This window comes from Sus scrofa, chromosome 8 (assembly GCF_054392235.1).
Source record: "Sus scrofa isolate SSC_HxYL_T2T_F1_AM1 chromosome 8, Sscrofa_HxYL_maternal_Yorkshire_Landrace_v2.0, whole genome shotgun sequence".
Lineage (NCBI taxonomy): Eukaryota > Metazoa > Chordata > Mammalia > Artiodactyla > Suidae > Sus > Sus scrofa.
In genome coordinates this window covers 123698780-123717431 of record NC_139390.1, presented here as the reverse complement: position 1 = coordinate 123717431, position 18652 = coordinate 123698780, and the positions used below count along the sequence as shown (strand labels likewise).

Sequence of the window (18652 nt, the reverse complement as noted above, 5' to 3'; positions counted from 1 at the left end):
TCTATGCATTGTAGTACATGAGTCTATGTATGCATTGGTTGAATATAAAGGTGAGTATATATTTAGTAAATGGGCATGTAAGAAAGGAAACAACTAGTTTGTTTGTATGAACAAGCTTTGCCTTCTCTCTTTGGCCTTAGCGACATGGATTAGAAATAAAAGCATTAGTGTATCTATTTCTTTAAGAAACTGAAATTTAGGAAAAGAGAAATAAAGTGAAGAGTAGAAATTCTAGCTTAGACCATTCCTATCTTTCTTTTTGAAGATGCATTCAAGGAAATCAGATCCAAATTATGGAATGCAGTAGTAGATTTAAATATATTCAATTTATAACTTTCTGCAGGAGTATTCATTTCATTAAGAACTATTCCTACACTTTGGCATTTTCCTGTCACTTAACTGAGTCCAGAAATTCTCCCCCTGCTTGTTGTATTACAGAGCTGCCTTCTGTACTGCACATGCTTGAGCCCCTGTTCACAGCTCCCAGGCTTGCTACAGACTAGGGCAGGTCATTTTTTTCCAGCAGTTACTGGCTTTCTCCCTCCTTTCCTTGGCTGGTTATGTTTCTCCACTTGACTTCCCTACTCTGAGCAACTAACGAGCTTCTTTTCACTTTCTGATCTTTAACAAGTTGATTTTATTTTTCCTGATTGTTTCTTTAACCACAGCAAAGTGAAGGAAATAGAATGAAGAGAATCGGTGTTTTCTGAAAAAGAAAGGTCTGGTGGAAATACAGAGTGCAAATGTTGATCTTTCTCCTGTCTTGTAAAACTGGGATCTAATCCTGGCAGGGATCTAATCTTGGCACAGGTCTAACTGTGTGGGACATTTAAAAAAATTCTGCCACCAACCTCTTCTTCTAAAAAGAAGTTTTCTCTATGTGCCTGTATGGAATTATTCCTGTTTACATTAGTTCGACTAAAAAATATTTCACCTGATCACCTTTTCCCCAATCCTCTTGGACACATCTCTATTATTGATGATCAGCCAAAGCATCACTTAATTTATAGAATATTTCGTAACCTTCTCATACAGAATTTTGAGCCTTCTCTTTTTTGATCTATGCTATCCCATCATGTATTATCATAGCATTTACAATACTCATCTATATTATATATGTGATAGTCCGAAGTCTAAACTTGAAAAAGCAACAGTATTTTATTCGTGCCTTTATGTCATGAGCCAATGGCACTACCTGGCAATGGAAGGTGAGTAATAACTGTGTATTGCATAAAGAATGATGATAAGCAAGAATATTTGAAAATTGGGGTGAGCGAAGATACTGAATGAAGAATTAGGAGTGAGGAATAAAAAGCTATTGGGTTAGAAAAATTAAGAGGAGAGTAAAAGTACACATTTAAAACTTGCATACTTGTATTTTCTTATCCACTATTAAAGTTCAAAAAATATGTGTGCGCTGGGTAGACACATGTGATAGACACGTGTATTACTATAACACTCTTCTCTGCTCTAAGGGCAAGAAATAGTAACAAAAATGATGATGACAACATTTACTGAGATTTTCCCAAACAAATTTATGACATGAGACTGCTGCCATGACCTTCCTTTTATAGATAAGGAAGGTGAGGCTCAGAAAATTTAAGTAACTTACCCAACATCACACAGCTATTAAGAGAGGGAATTTGGGATTAAAACTAAGCCTTTTTGTTTCAAAACTTGGATTTTCAACTCCCAAACTATACTGACTCTTGAATGGTGACAACTTTTATGCTGTCCTTGCCTGGTATAATAGCTGGATGGTGGTACAGGCACTTCAAGTGCAGTACCTAAGTTTACAGCTTGATTTTTTTTTTCATTCTTTCATGTTGTATGCACATGTGAGAGGTGTGAGTATACAATTTACATTAAAGACCATTGTCACTCAGAAAACAAAATCTACAATTGGGCTTTTTACTGATATATTTTAAATAACTGACTATATCCCTAGCAATAACTATTGGAATCCATTTGAAAGTCTAAAATATCCATTATTAATTTAGACTAATACTTCTCAAACTATCTCTTAAAAAGGATTAGATTTTATCTCACCACCCCCATTTTGCATGGACTAAGATGAATTTGTTCTAGGCATGTCTATTACATAGCTTCCCCCCAAATGCAAATTATCACATGAGTTTGCCATCAGCATGATCTGTCTAGTTCCTGCTCAATAAGACTAGTTCATGCACCACATTTGGATGCGATGTCAAACCATAAAAGTTTCTAAATACTTTATTTTTGTACTTTACTTCCCAGAGACCCAAAACAAGAAGTTTATGAACTAACATCACTCCATAGGAGCCACACTGATTTAGACAGCTGGGCATAAGCCCCAGCAAGGGCTGATGAACTCTGATACCAGAAAGAAGAAATAAAATAAGGCTCAAGCAGGATATGATCCATTCATCATTACTTTTTAAAAAATCCTTGAAATGAAAGACCAAACAATGAAATTACTACTATTTGCCAATGTTAATGGGTTAAGGATCTGGCATTGCCGTGAGCTGTGGTGCAGGTTGCAGACAAAGCTCAGATCTGGCATCGCTGTGGCTATGGTGTAAGCGGAAGCTGCAGCTCTGATTTGACCCAGCCTGGAAACTTCCATATGCCGTGGGTCCTGTCCTGAAAAACAAAAGAAGAAGACGACCTCATTAGGCTTCTTTGTGCAGAGAAGGTAACGCCTAGAAGAAATATTTACAATATTCAAATATGACTGCCCACGAAAATGAAAATTGAATGGCTCTGCCTATGATATCAATGGAAACTGATGGGGAGTGAGAGATGAAGCCAGTGGCTGGCACTTCTGGAAACAGAGTTGACAAAATATCCTGAAAATGCTCTGCCTACAAAACATTAAATACAACATAAAAGTGGCTGAAGTATTTCTAATTTTCTTTAATTCACATCTGTGCTGGCAAGTAAAAAGGGAGCTTCCGAAGAAGACAAAGATGAAATGAAAGCCTGAATCCAAAGATCAAAGCAGGTGCTAAAGCTGGGAGCTCCCCTAGGGGAGTTTGCTAGTTCCTCTAATTCAGAGCCCTGGGTTTAAAGGGCCATGCGGAAAATGATCCATGACCTTGGATTCATGTACACTGAAGAGCTGGACTAAAGATTCCTATAAAAAGCCAAAGGATTTAGACTAAACGATGGGACAGAAAATTATCTTCCCACAAAGATAGATACAAGAGAAATTGACCAGTTCAGCCTTACATCTCAGTGTGAAAAAATAACATATCTTAGAATTAGGAATGTGGGTTTCAAATTCTCACAAATCACATGACGGGAAGAAGCCCATTTAAATTTAACTTAATATGGTCATGGGTTGATGAACTGTCGACACTAGTCATAAGACTATCAGCCTGAGCAGGGCACATTTAAAACCCAGTTCTCATAGAATTCTATAAATTTTACTGTGAAGAACACGAGTTCACAATGAAAAGCAGACACTGGAGGAAATGAAAATTGAAGAGAGGGAAGAATGAAAGAGAACTAAATAACAATTATGTAGCTAGAGTCTGCAGAGGAAATATGTCAGTGAGAAATTACCAGCAATTCATGCTTAAAGAGTGTTTGGGAACAAAGATGTCTGCTACTTGATATTAAAGAGTTTTAATTGTTATGATTAAAACCCCTCTGCAAACTTTCAATAAACTCTGCTATATACACAAATGCTTGAGTGAGGGATCTGGGCAGAGAAAAATCTAGGAAAAATGACCTAGGTCCAAATACGTTTCACTGTTCAGTAGAGAGGGGAACAGCAATGAAGATCAGAAGAAATGAGAGAACTCATTGGAAGCATTCAGATTAATCATTCAAGGCGTAATCATTCCAATCATCCAAGGGTTCTGGATCTCTTCAAAGCTTCCCAAACCCGATTATTTATTTTCAATGTTAATTTGTCTCTGATAAGTCTATACCTTCTACTACTCATTTAATAGAATATCTATCTTAAATTATAAATTCATTAGGAAAAAAGTCAAAAGAGAAAGGCTAGAGACCTTCCAGCTCTACAAGGTTAAGAACCCATGTTTCTATGATGTGATACAGCGGTTGCTTTAGAGTTTGTTAACAGGTCAAGCTTTGAGTGTTTTAAATATGTGTAAAATGTGTAATTATAACTTTATATTCTATAACAGTATATTCTATAATTTACATTAATGAAGTCTAAAGCCTCCATTTTATTTGATGGATCTTGGGACGGTCAGACTGAATCTTGCCCTTGAGGAAGGTACTTTGTTGATTTTTGAAAACAATTAAGTCCCATAAAGACAAAAACAAAAATTAGGAAAAAAAACTAAGGCTCTTGTTTTAACTATTAATTCACAATCAGTGCTCTTTAATTCCTGTGTCTCCTGTCCTAATCATCCAGGATGATTTCTTGGATCATCATTTCTTGGGTGGGTTGGGTATTTTTGTGGCACAGGAGAAGGAATATGTTTACTGGCTTCTCTCTGATGTGTTTGATCTTGATTAATCTCAGTTTCTTTCTTGGCTGGTGTAATGAAAGCTGTCTTGTCGCTTTACAGAAAAGTCATGGTCTTTCCTCCCTAAGGCTTCACTCAAGATCCCATATTACACTCAGGCAGGTCATGCTAATGATGTCTTGACACCTATCCAACTGTGTACTTCTCCAGATTTACCTGTTTCATTCTATAGCCTCCCACCTTTGCAGATCTTTGCTTTCTTACAAAGACTATCCACATGCCAAGGAGTCCTCTTACTTCTAAGGAAACAGATATCAGAGATCTAGTACAAAAGTTTTGTTTTGTCTGGCCTCTTTTCCCTTTTGTTTCCTGACATAATTCCTAATGCCTACTTCTCCTAGGGCTCTCTACCCATTGGACCAATGACATTTATTTTCTTAGATAGAAGATATAGTTAGCATAGAACAAAGAGAGCATTTCTAGAGAGCACTCTGAAATCCAAGAAGGATAAAGCACCTTATGGGCAGATAGGGAGTAGCTGAATAACTACATAGCAGATAAGGCTTGGGTGAAAACACTGCAGATGTCACTGAGAAAAGATCTAGCACTTTCATCCCTATAAACCTAAGGTCCTCAGGAAGAGTAAGATGATAGAAACCTCAAGTAAGTTGAGGGGAAATTCAAAAGCAGAGAGAGCTTGCAATACTCTTCTGGGCTAGAACTCTGAGAACAGATGACTTACAGATGGTCATTTGCCAAAACTGAGTGGACGGAGCAGGATAAAAATAGTAGCATAATATATTAGATAAAGAAATATCTGAAACACACTTCACACATATCAGCTTGAGCATTGCTCATAAAAATTAGATGACATTAGGCAAGATATAGAATTTTCAAAAAGATCTTATGAAGGACTTGAAAGTGCTGGTGAGAGACAAGATGGGGTGTGGTTTCGAGACAAGGAAACCTTAACGTGTTCCTTGCAGGTGGGGACCCTTTGAGGAACTAGGGACTTGAAAGCAAATGCTACCAAACTCCTTCCAGCTAGGAGACGGGCTGCACCTCACTGAGACCAGGGAGATTAACTAAGGATAGAAAGAAAGTGGGGCAGAAATATCTCCGTGAAAGCTGCCATCATCCCATGCTTAGATGACAGTTGGGGAGCAGTGAAGGAAAAAGGGTAGAAGAGGGAAAACTCTTATCTGTCTGAGATAAAAGAGACTATTTTTTTTTTAAACTGGATAGTCACTGCATTTAAATCTTGAGGATAATGTGAGAAAAAGAATGTGTATATCTATGTATAACTAGGTCACTTTGCTGTACAAGAGAAACTGACAGAACATTGTGAATCAAGTATAATAATATTAAAAAAAATAAAGGCAAGTTCAGAATGTGAAGAAAAAAATCTCAAATTCCTAGATATTGAACCACAATGGGGGATTTCACGAGCAAACTCAGTTCATTTAAAGAAGATAAATTCACTTAACAGTCTGAAATAACTTAAAAGGTCACCTTTTTGCACCTCTAAGCCTATTGTGTGTTCAACCTTGTAATGATTTGTTTTCAGACACAGACAATTTACCTGTATTTGTGGGCCTGAAATTAAAGAATGGTTGATGCAATCTTGATTTTTAAAAAATCTTGACAGCTAATGTGAAGGGAAAAAAATCGACTATGTCCTAAAAATTTTGAATAATTGTGCAACTTTTAACTTCATATTTCCCATGTGAATATGACCCAAGTAGAGTGCTTTGACAGCATTCACATAAAAACTGTCAATGTGTTCTTTAAACAGTGGTTATCTGACCAAATAAGACAGTGCCATAAAAGCACTAAACTGTGATACATTGCCTTTTTTCTAGAGGTGAATTGCATTAAAGAATTCCAGCATGTTCTCTTACTATTAAATTAATGCCACAAGCACTACAAAGTCTGACCTGAACAAGAGAGACACATAACCTGTGCAAGAAATCCTTGCTCAGAAAGGGCAGTACAGAACATGAGAAATAAGACAAATTGCCTTTTTGCCATGGAATATTAGCCTTTGTGAGCCCTGTAACATCTGCCTATGTTCCTTCCAAACAGGAAAATTCTTGAAAATTGCATCTGTCCATCATTGTCTTTGAGCCTCCCTAGCCTTGACCAGTTTGCCTTTTTACAGCTGAGAAGAATTCGAAATTCTTCTTTACTGTATGTGGCAGAAGTTGGAGTTTATCATCACACATACATACAGTAGAGGAGTAGCTGGCTGAATTAATGCATACAAATATGAGACAGGAAAAAAGGAGATGTGACTTGAATCTTTGAGTCAGTCTTTGCTTTGCCTTGTGATCTCAAAAAAATCCTATCAACACACATAATCATCTTTCAATGTGATAGTTTAATCAAGCAGAACACACCCCAAATCTGCCCTGTTTAGTATGTTGGTCTGTCACTAGTCACATGTGGCAATAAATGCTTTTAAATGTGGAACATGAAAATTATCAGCTGAATTATTAATCCTAATTAATTTAAATTTCAAGTGGAAGCAGTGTAAAATGTTTTCCCCTTAAATATAATTTTATTATTTTGGTTAGACAACATTCCACTTTAAACTTTGCATCATGGAAGATGTTACTTTTGTGTTATAGTATCTGTTGGATGCTTATAACATTTCTGCATCACCTATAACCAGATAGTTCTAGTATACACAAACAAATCCTCCATCTAGTTGGTATCAGTTAATTGGTTAGGTTTAAATGATTATTTTCAGACATTGATGTAACATTATTAAAATAGTAAAGAAAAAAAAGAAGAGTTTTCTGGTGGCCCTGCAGATTAAGGACCCAGCCTTGTCACTACTGTGGCTTGGGTCACTGCAGTAGCACATGTTTGACCCCTGGCCCGGGAACTTCTGCATGCTGCAGGCATGGCCCAAAATATAGAAAAAAGAAAGTAATGCTTATTTTTATATACACAGACAATATAAGTTATAGTGATATTTAAATGGAAACCATTATATTAGATATCTATTGCTGTATAACAAGTTATTCCAAAATTTAGTGAATTAAAGAAACAGCTACTTATGACCTCACAGTTTCAATGAGTCATATAATGAGGTCACTCACAAAGCTGCCATCAAAGCTGCTGGTTAGCATTGTTGTCATCTTGATTTTTAACTAGAGGAAGATCTATTTCTTCTAAGCTCGCTCGTATGTAAACATTGTCAGGTGTCAAGTCCTCACTGACTGTTGGCTCGAGACAACAAATCCTTGCCATGTGGGTCTTTCCATCTATGGAGAGCTTAATTCTTTCAGAACAAGCGTTCTGAGAGAAGGACACTGAGAGAATCAGATAGACAAAGGTACAGCACGCACAGCAGTATCAGAATATCAAATAGGAAACATTGTGGTAATAGGGTCGAAGACCTGAAAAAAATTAAGGAAGACCTCAATAAACAGAGAGATGTATCACATTTATGAGTTCCAGGACTCAATATTTTTAAGATATCAATTCTCCCTAAATTGATCTACAGAGTGAATGCAATACCAATCAAAATCTCTGTGGGTTTTTCTGTACATATTGATCAGCAATTTCTGAAATACATAAGGAAATGCAAAGGACTTACAATATCAAAGAAAACCTTGAAAAAAGTCAGAAGACTTTATTATACAACGTAGTAAGGAAGACAGTGTGTTACTGATGTACAAATAGACAACTAGTTCAATGGAAGAGAATATTCATTCTGAAAATAGATCTATGCATATGCTGACAAGCATGAGAAGAGAGGGACAGGCTAAGAGGGGATACATATGGTGCCAAGACACTTCCCAAAAGACAGCATCCCAGGCTGAAGGAGAAGTAGTGAAAGAGGTCTAGAGAACTGTCTTATTGGTCCAAGTAGCAAGCAAGTTCTGAAGGGTAGAAGGAAGTTGAATCTAAAGTGTTTTCCTGACATTCTGGCTGATAAATTGAATAGGTCATCTGTTAGAAATCTCTTGGGAACTGCTGAAGGTGTGGCAGTCCTGTCTGTTGGGAATAAAGACAGACCAAGGATATGAATGATCAACTCCCTTTAAAAATATCCAACAAACCCCAGAAGCCACATTGAGGAGCTGCACCTTACAGTGAAGATGACCTTACTGCCTGATACTACAGCTTAGGATGTCTGAATTTCCTCAGTATTCCATACCTCAGGAGGAATGAGCATAACATGTCCCACCCAAGAAAGAAGAGACAACCCTTTATTATTCAACATGAATAAGCCTTTCAGTTATCACATGCATTACTGTTCTTCAGTTTTGCAGGTGACACACAGAACAAAACAGCAGCATGATCCTAATGAAAATAGGAGACTTAATTTTTCCTATGTCTTACATAGGATTTAGGAATAAGAATAATTGAAAATTAAGTGCTCATTAGTGAAATAGGAACAAAAGGAAATATTACATATCTGTTGATAGTATTTTCACCACTAGGTCACAATGGATCAGTTTAAAGGTTTTGTTTTTTTGTTTTTTAATGTGTCGGCAATGATATAATGGACTTAATTTAATAAATAATGATACAGGTTTGGTTCTAGAATATTGGTTTTCTATATAATTCCAGTTAAAATGACTAAAATGCTATCAAGTCACTTCCTCCACAGATTATTCTCACATATATATATTTTTAAACTTCATTTCAGGATTGGGCATACATCATAAAGTATAAAGTAAAAAAGCTAAAAAGAGAGAGATAAAGTTGATATTCTAGATTTTATATGAAATCTTGGATTTGGTACTTTGTTAACCGAAATCACCTGGTAATGAAATGTGAGCATTCCTCACAGAGCAAGCTGCAACCTCTATGGCTTATCCCTGACCTCTATTATTTGAAAAATAAACTTAGCCCTGTGTCCTGAAGTTGAAAAAAAAAAAAAAAGATATTGATGCATGAATGTGTGGTGAAATTTAAAAACTATGCAATGACTCTTGGGAAATAAACTCACACCGTTAGAGAGAAGAAATAAGAGAGAGTGAGGGAGAGAGAAAGCCCAAACTCCCTTGCTCCTATGAGTTGTCAATGCACTGGAGCCTTAGAAATGTTCCCTGTGACACTACCTTAGCTCGTTTCTATTTTTAAAGTCCTACTATGCCTCTGAAACAGGCTGGCTGCTTTAGCTGTAAGAATATTCTAATTATCTCTACTCTACTACCCGAATATCCATGATAAGCGAGCTTTTGGCTGTGTTTGTAACAATTATCACTTTCTCAATTTTAAGTTTATAAAAAAACAGTCACTACTTCCAAACAAGCAAACAAAAATCTTCAGAGGAAAATCATTTTTTCCAGCTAGCGGTTGTTATTAAATACAGACTGCACCGAGTAGCCCTTACTTTTAGCAATGAATATTCTCATACTGCTGGGGGACTTTCTCCCTGAAGTCTTATTTTATTCTCATCTAAGGTGCCCAGTCACAATTATGTTAACCCCTGTAACCTAGAGAAATAATAACCTGCTCTTCTAGAATAAATACACTAGAATTTTTAGATAATGATAAGGTTTTAAAATAAACTGGCAGCTAAAGGATCTGTAGACAGGTTTTGTGTGGTGCGCTAGAGTTTCTTTGTTTGTTAAATTTAGCCAGTATTTTGAAAACAGATGATTTAATATGAAAATCTACATTTCTAGTTTCTCCTCAAAAACCAAAACTCTCACAACTCAGCCTGAATTCCTATCTGGCAATCACAACACAACTGAGAAACTGCCTTCTTTTTATATAAGTATAACTCTGCAGTTTGTCTCTCTCTCTCCTGGTTTTTTGTTTGTTTGTTTGTTTGTTTGTTTTCTTCAGTGAAGCAGCATCATTCATTGTGTTTTTACCTGGAAAACAAAGTTTTGGTATCTCTAGAATATCATAATCCAGGATAATGGAGAATTAGAGAGTTAATAAATCATGTGCTGATTCCACTCCTGAATTTATAACCCATTGAGAAAAATAAAGAATTCAGAAGCAAAAGAACAAAATACCAGCTTTAGTTTTAATAAAAACTAACCAAAGAGTGGGGCTTTCGATGTGTGCCCAAATGTGTCTGCAAATATTCCCACCAACATTAATCCCAACTCCTAGGATATAGGCCATGATGTGGCCCATTCAAAGATCTAAAAATAGAGATCCTGGCCTCATACGGGTCTCCGGCAGAGAAAGGAGAAAAGAATGCTAATCTTCAGAGTTTTCATTTTCTTTTTAGATTAGCTTTGTCCAAAAAAGAACCTTGGACAATGAATGTCAGACTTCTGCCAACCACCAATTAGCAATTCATTCCTTCCTCAAAGAGTGGGGATAGTGTGAAGAGAGGCCCTGTGGAAAGGGTGCTCCATATGGTAACATCAGTCAAGGAGAATGGCTTCTTTCTTAAAATCAGTATTTCCTAGTAAAAGCAGGATGTGAATTTTTACAAAGGGACACTGTGATCGTGGATAGTAAGTGAAATAAACTTGCAAGGATCATGACAGTAACTTGAAAAGGTAGTGGCAGAGACTTTTGTATATCCAACAAATTTTTTTTGTAGTTCTCTAAGAAATGGAAATAATTTTGATTTTAACTGAGTGTGCTGCCACACAAATAAAGGACCAACTTTCCCCATAACTAGGTTTGATCATGTGTGTAAATCTGGTTACTAAGGAATAAGTGGATATATGATGTGGAACTTCTGAGTAGTCTTCTTACAAGAATGGAAGAAGCATACTATTTTTCAACTTTTATTTCATTTCCTATTGGTTGAAGCACAAATGTAATGGCTGAAGCTTCAACCACCAACTTGGATCAGGATGGCAAGGCAGTGAGCTGAAAGGAATCCAGATTCCTGATGCCCACAAAACCATCATGACAGTGCTGCCTGTAATAATCTACAAAATTAGTTCATATGCAGGAGAAAAATACATCAGTCTTATTTAAGCAATTGTCACTTAAGATACTGTTTTATGAAGCTAAACTTAAATCAAGCTGATTGAGTTCAGTATGAAACAAATTATTCCAAAAAGAAAGGTCATGAATTGACAGGATAAAGAAGTTTTATGTCATATCTCTTGGATATAGTTTAAATCATAGGACCACATAATATGTCTGTTAAGAAATAATTATCTAGTTACATGTTTAATATCAGGTAACAGAGTATATGATAGAAAATATATTACATAGCATTATTAACTTCCCTGACTCTGGGTTACTGTCCTGTTCTGTCTTCTTCTCCCATTCTGTCCTCGGTAAGGCCTAGAGTGTTCTTACTAACAAAAATTCTTATCACACCACTCTTTTGCTTAAAATATTTAATGGCAATCTTCTGTCTATCTTAAGATCAAAACCCCTTAGTATGTCATCCTTTATGAGCTGGTCCTAGATGACCTCTGTAACCTCATTCCCTGCCCCTCCTTACACCGTCTTCTAAATGTATCATACCGTCTCTTAAATCTGTGTGTTGGTACTTTCTTTTCATTCCATAAGAAATAGTTTTCACTTTTACACCTGTGTTCCCAAGAATGGCTATTCACTCTTCAATTCCATTTCCTTTTTCTTCTAAATATTTCTCATCTTCCTCGCTTGCATGAGAATTAGATCTTGTGATGGGTTTAGGACAAATATTTTGCCCAAAGTGGTATCTACAACTTTCCCATCTAGGTGAACACCCAGTGCTCCATCTTCCAGCATGTTCTTCCCCATTTGCATAGCCTGGAAGAATGGATTCTAAAAGGCTGAAGCCTCATGATTGAGGGAACTAGACTCTTGAGAGGAGAGTTATCCTGAGGAAGCATCACCCCATATTATAATGTAACCTAAGAAAGAGATACACCTTTATTGTACTGAGCCATTTTATTGGTTACTACAGCACAGCCTAACCAACTTGACTAATGAAATCTGCTTAATATCCAAAGCTTAAGTATTTAAGTTTTATTTAAAGCATCTCTTCCTCATGGAAGCTTTTCCTTATATACCTCTACCTTCTCATTTTACATCTCTCTCTGAATATTTCTGAAGCCTTCTGAGCACTTCTGTATCAACAGCTATGGAAGGAAAGAAAATGAAGTGGGACTGGGCAAAAGAAGTCAAGATATCATGTAGGCTCAATGGCAGTTTTGCTGCCTGATGACCCTTCAGAACTGTCTAGGATAGGGCTCAAATGAACAGATTTTAGTCTCACACATCAGCCATTGGATGCAGACTATCCAAGTAAGAAATTTGCTTCAAAATGGTTTCCTACAGGTGAGGCAATTCCTAAAGGGGCTGGTAGCTATCGGCAGCCTGCTGACAGCACTCCTGGCAACCAAACAAGATCTCCATCAAAAGGAGGTTAGGGCCAAGGACTAGTTTCCACTGCAGCAGATTTCCCTCAATTTCAGAAACGTGCCTTTGCCCTGGTACTGTATGACCCTTGTACATGCTCTGGTTTTATCCTACTTTATCGTCAGGTGGTATAAGAATAGTATATTTTGCAAAATGCATGTAAAAGGAAATATTTAATTCAAGAATCTATAATTACAGTAAAACAGGTAAATGAAATCAAAGATAAAAAGCAATAGCATATACTCTAAATACTGATAAGTTAGGCTGATTTTTTTTTTAAATCTAGTTATGTAAATAAACATAGAAGGCAAACATTATATTTTTGGCTGTTTCTGTATCTCCACTTCTTCCTCCCACAATCTCTAACTTGGAATTTGTTAAACAATGAGCACTCATAAATGGAGATTAAATAACTGACAAAGAGCTGTAAGACAAAAAGGAAAGAGGAAAAGTTAAATGATTAAAGGAATGAAAAGAGTACCAAAAATAAAAGGATAAAGAAAGCAGTGTCTTACTAATCTTATTATAGGCCATCTAAACAACAAAGGAAAGACTGAAGGCTATGCTGAGTCATATGGTACAGTATTCTTTAGGATGGCTGCAGAAACTTGCTATTGGAAGATAAGGAACAAAATAAATAAACTTTGGAGGCAGAAAATGTTATCATTGATTAGAATTCATGTTTTATCTATTGAGGGGGTTCTGAAGAGAGACTGATTTTTCTCCCTAACATTTTCAGGTTTCTCAGAAAAACACCTTTTTATGTTTTAACTGATAGTTTCCCTTTAGTGCATTGAATACAGATGTAATTTCAAGATCCATTCAAAGATATTTGATTGGCACCAATAGCTTACTTACATATATATATGCTAAGAAGAAGAAAGCAGAGAAGGAAAACTAGATAAAATGCCGTGAGCACAGGGAAATGCAGAGGGAAAGGATGTCAGAGAGGGAAAACAAGGTCAGAGAGAGTGAGGTCTTAGAAGGACCCCGGAAAAATGTAAGCAATTTGGCTTTTACGTTAAGAGAAACAGACAGGTTTTGAATAAATAAACCCTGAGAAACAAGAGATAGTGAATTCATGAAATACGAACAGGTGATTATTTTAAAAGTAAAGTTTAAAGACAACAAAAAAAAGAGTTACAGAAAATTAAAAATTAAAAATATGCCCATTGTGGCATAGCGGAAACAAACCCAGCTAGTGTCCATGAAGATGTGGGTTTGATCTCTGGCCTCACTCAGTGGGTCAGGGATCCGGCATTGCCATAAGCTGTGGTGTAGGTTGCAGATACAGCTTGGATCCCCCGTTGCTGTGGCTATGGTGTAGGCCAGGAGCTGTAGCTCCAATTCAACCCCTAGCCCAGGAACATCCATATGCCACATGAGCAGCTCTAAAATAAATAAATAAAATTAAAAATATGAGTGAAATTATAAATACAGTCAAAAGTGTAGAAGCTAAATTTGAGAATATCTTCCAAGATGTAGAACAAAAGCCAAGCATCATAAAATAGAAAAGAGATAAATACAAAAAAGAAATTATTCTAGGAATTCTAATGTCTAATTAATAGTATATCCAAAGAGATGTGAGAGAAAATAAAGGCACAAAAATTGAATGACATGAGTCTTATAGACTGCCCAGAGCAGGAATCAAAAAGACCCATAAAAAGTGTATAACAAGGGCAAAATGAAGACTTATTAGGTCATATATAAAACTCAGGCATCAGAATAGCCTTAGATCTCCTGCCAGCAAATATTGGAGCTGGAAGACAATGGACTATGTCTGTTAGTCAAGAAAAGCTGATTTCTGTTAACAAACTACTCTCAAATGCCAGTGGCTCAACAAAAGGAATTTGAATGCTCTGTCATGACTCAGCCCCATCTGGGATAGTAGTACTGAAGCGCCTCCATCCTCTCACATAATGCCTCTACTGTCTTCTGGGGACTCAGTGGAGATCTCACTGGAGAGTTTGGGAATACATCAATGATGTTTTCATGAAAAACTAAGCAAATAAAAAAAGGTTCAATGCTAATTGTACAAAGAACAATGAATTGTGCAAAAATGTGCCGTAATATTAAAATGCATGGCTTAGCTATGAATTAAAATGATACACTCATGGGAGGTAAGTGCTCAGCACTGGTGTAAGTACACATTATGATAGAGCTGCAATGTGGTGGATGAGGGGAGAAGACTGGCATGCATCAGGGTGTATTTGAGAGATCTAAACCATCACCACTAAGAACAAGTATCAATAAACACATAGTATTTAAAAATACAGAGATAATGTGGTATCACTTATATGTGGAATCTAAAATGTGACACAGATGAACTTATCTACAAAACAGAAAAGACTCACAGTCATAGAGAGCACATTTGTGGTTGCCAAGTGAGAGGAGAATGGGGAAGGGAATTATTGAGTGCGGGTTTAGCAGAGGCAAACTATTATATTAGAATGGATAAACCAGGAATTCCCATTGTGGTGCGTTGGAAACGAATCCAACTAGGGACCATGAAGTTGCCTCACTCAGTGAGTTAAGGATATGGCATTGCTGTGAAGTGTGGTGTAGGTCACAGATGCGGTTCAGATCTGGCGTTACTGTGGCTGTAGTGTAGGCCAGCAGCTATAGCTCCAATTAGACCCCTAGCCTGGAAACCTCCATATGCTGCAGGTGTGGCCCTAAAAAGCAAATATATATATATATACATATACATATACATATATTAGAATGGATAAACCACAAGGTCCTATAGCATAGCACAAGACACTATTCAATATCCTATAATAATGGAAAAGAATTCAATATCCTACAATAATGGAAAAGAATATGAAAAAGATATATATATAAATAAAAATATGTTATGTATAGTGGAATCACTGTGCTGTACACCAGAAATTAATGCATTGTAAGTTAATTATTCTTCAATTTAAAAAAACTTTTAAAAAAGAAGTAAATATCAGAAGAAAAACACCTGAAAGAGCTGAACTTTGTGACTTCTCAGGAGTAGGATATGGGTTTATTGAGAAGTAGGGGGAAAGTTGCTGGATTTTTTCTCTGAGCTGCAGTTGTGACCTAAACTGCTGCTGCTAGTCCTGCAATACCAGATTCTTTTAATCCACTGTGCCAGGTCAGAAATCAAACATGCATCCTGGTGCTACAGAGGTGCTGCCAATTCCTTGCGTGACAGTGGGAACACCAAAGTTGACTTTTTTTTTTTTTTTTTTGGCTGCAGCATATGGAAGTTTGTGGACCAGGGATTGAACCCATGTCACAGCAGCAATCTGAGCCACAGCAGTGGCAGTGCTGGATCACCAGGCCACCAGGGAACTCATAAACTGCTGGATTTTCTTAAGAGCCATACAAACCATTGCCATAGGCAAGGGATAACATTCCCTGTTGCCAAATATTTTCCATCCCTATTTTACAGCTGTACGATTTAGGATAAATATAAATATTAATATTGTCATTAACTGGGGAAAGGATACTTGGGAAAAAATGATTTGGCTTCCATAGATTTTCTTTATAACTGTGCAAGTTAAGGTCGACACCTAACGTATGAAATCAAAGAATGAGAAGCACTTTGTTTATTAGATTACTAGATTTCATTTCTAGGATTACAAAAGAGGGTGAAAACCATATACTGTTTACATATAACTAGAGAGATGGCGAATGGAAATACTGATGAACAAATTATGAAGGACCATGAGAAAAACAGCAAAGGTCAAGGAATTAATGAGGTGTGTGTAGGAAAGGTAATGTAACTTAGCAAAGATAGTCAAAATAGAGTGTCCTTAGTAGATATGCTAAAATATTGTAAAACTTGAGGTGAAAGTGATGTAGCAATCTACTAAATAAATCAAGTGAAAAATAAATTTCCTTTATTTTTTTCATTATTTATTGAAGAGAGACCAGCTGGGTGAAGAGTGTGGTACTCTCCTTAAGATATAGAAGTTACAGGATTTTTAAACGGAAGAGTTAAAAGTTGCATGATGAAGCTATTGAGAAAAGCTAAAATTCTTGAGGCACAGGGTCTGCACATAGGATTTTAAAAATTAGTGCCTGTTTTGGTCAACCTTTGGCAAAAGTATGTACTGTTCTTGCAGAAGGCAGACACATGTTCATGAATGAAGATGTATAAAATTCACAACACAGGAACTAATTAGCTTGCTTTTTATCATAGAAGAGCACTGCATAGTAAGGAGATCTGAACTTTTGTCTTCACTTCTAACTAGCTAGACTTTCTCCTTTTGTATATCCAGAAGGGGAGAAGAAAGCAAGTTCTTGGTTCTGTAAGAACCCTTTTCATAAGAGTTAGTTTAGGAAGTGAAGTCACTCATAGCTGAAAAGAACTGAGAGCATTTGGGATGAGAGTGGAGGTAACTGTTAGCATGGCATTGAGTAGAGTAATAGGCTTAGACTAACACCTTGGCCAGGTATCCTCTGTTTGCTTTGCAATTTTTAGGTATTTGTTTTCGTCCACTCTGGCCCTTTATTATCTCTTCCATTATCCTTTTCAAGCTGAGTTTCTTGACAAAAACTCTTTACGATAATGTCAAAACACCAGATTTGTATATTTGGCTAATCCTGAGGTTTATCATTTACTATGATATTCTGCATATGAAGAAAATTGCTTCCTTAGGTCCATTTTAGTTTTCTCATTTGTGAAATGGGAGGCGAATCCTTGGCCTTCTTGCATGACAGCATGTAGTCTTTTTATTCATTGCCTCCTCTATTGTAAAGGATTTGTTGTTAAATACCAGTGAGGGCCATGGAGTTCAACCTTGTAGTCAAGAAAAAGGGGGAGAAAAAAAAGTAAGGTCTATTTAGCTCGCTGCAGCAAAGGGAAAATGTGTTCCACAGATCCCCTGTGTACTTTGCTGTGAGAATAAGGAGGGGGTATTTTAGAGGGTTTGTTTATGCTGGTTGATGCTCAGAAAGGGTTAGAATTGTGAGAACTAGTCTATAAATTGAATGCTGTTATCTTTTTCAGGAAGAAGAACCAAAGCAGAGTTGGAATATCATTGGTGAAAGGCAGCAGTCTCTCAGAAGATTTTAGTTATTGTGCATTGGAATGTAGCCTTGTATGTGTCCTGTTGAAAACGTTCCGTCCTCTTGACCTCATCATATCTGCATTGACATTCTGTTGGGAACATGTGATCACCAGCAGGACTAATTTCCACTTTCTCAATATGTACTCCATTCTTTCTGTAACTAAGCCTATAAAATCACTACTATTATTAGTCATCTCCTAGAGAGGAGGACATAAGCACAGAGATCTCAAGTAACTTAGTGGTTACAAAGTCAGCCTTGTCGAATAGGCTCTTCCCACCCACTCAACTCAGTCTCCTGAAAATCTTTTTCTCATCTCGAGGCTCATGTCCTTTACCATCAAACAATGAAACTCCTACATTTCACCAAGTTAGGGTTCATTTCTTCACTTTCTTTACTTTGAAATTACTTAATACACCTATGAAATTACCACCTCATAGGAGAAGAGGATTTATCTCAGGGTTTAAGATTTGCATATTTTGGATACCAGGATCTATGCTCCTGAGATCTACCTACCTCTCACCCATAATTTTCTTCCTCTAGTTTGTGAGATCCTTTAATAACCCCCCTAGTTGCAATCCACTTCCCTTTTTATGATAGAGTTAACCGAGGAAAAAGCTATACATTATTTCTGATTTCTGGTTTCTTTTCTCAGATCTGGTTTACATACTCAAATAAATACAACAGTAACTCTTTCCTGGTGTCCTTCGCTCACTACACTCTCTGATTTCCTCCTATTCAGACTCTCCTTTGGCCCATGGAGGTGCTTAGATTACACTTTGCGCTATTATTTACTGGGATGACCAATCAGCTATTTTGTTTTGTTTTGTTTCTCCTGCAACAATCAGTTCAACTGTTACTTATCATTTTACTACACACAG

At 36.7% G+C, this 18652-nt stretch overlaps 1 long non-coding RNA gene across 10 annotated transcripts in view; it reads left to right on the top strand.

Annotated features, from left to right (window-relative positions):
• LOC106507803 (uncharacterized) overlaps window positions 1-17803 on the top strand; it is a 638301-nt gene extending 620498 nt beyond the window's left edge. For 5 of the 10 annotated variants that reach the window (XR_014813289.1, XR_014813292.1, XR_014813298.1 and 2 more), the window contains one exon: window positions 2257-4158. This is a non-coding gene — a long non-coding RNA (uncharacterized LOC106507803). Of the gene's footprint in view, window positions 1-2256; window positions 6047-17712 lie in introns of those variants that run through there. The other 5 variants (XR_014813299.1, XR_014813291.1, XR_014813288.1 and 2 more) reach the window with 2 other exon arrangements.
• Window positions 17804-18652: the final 849 nt, after the last annotated feature.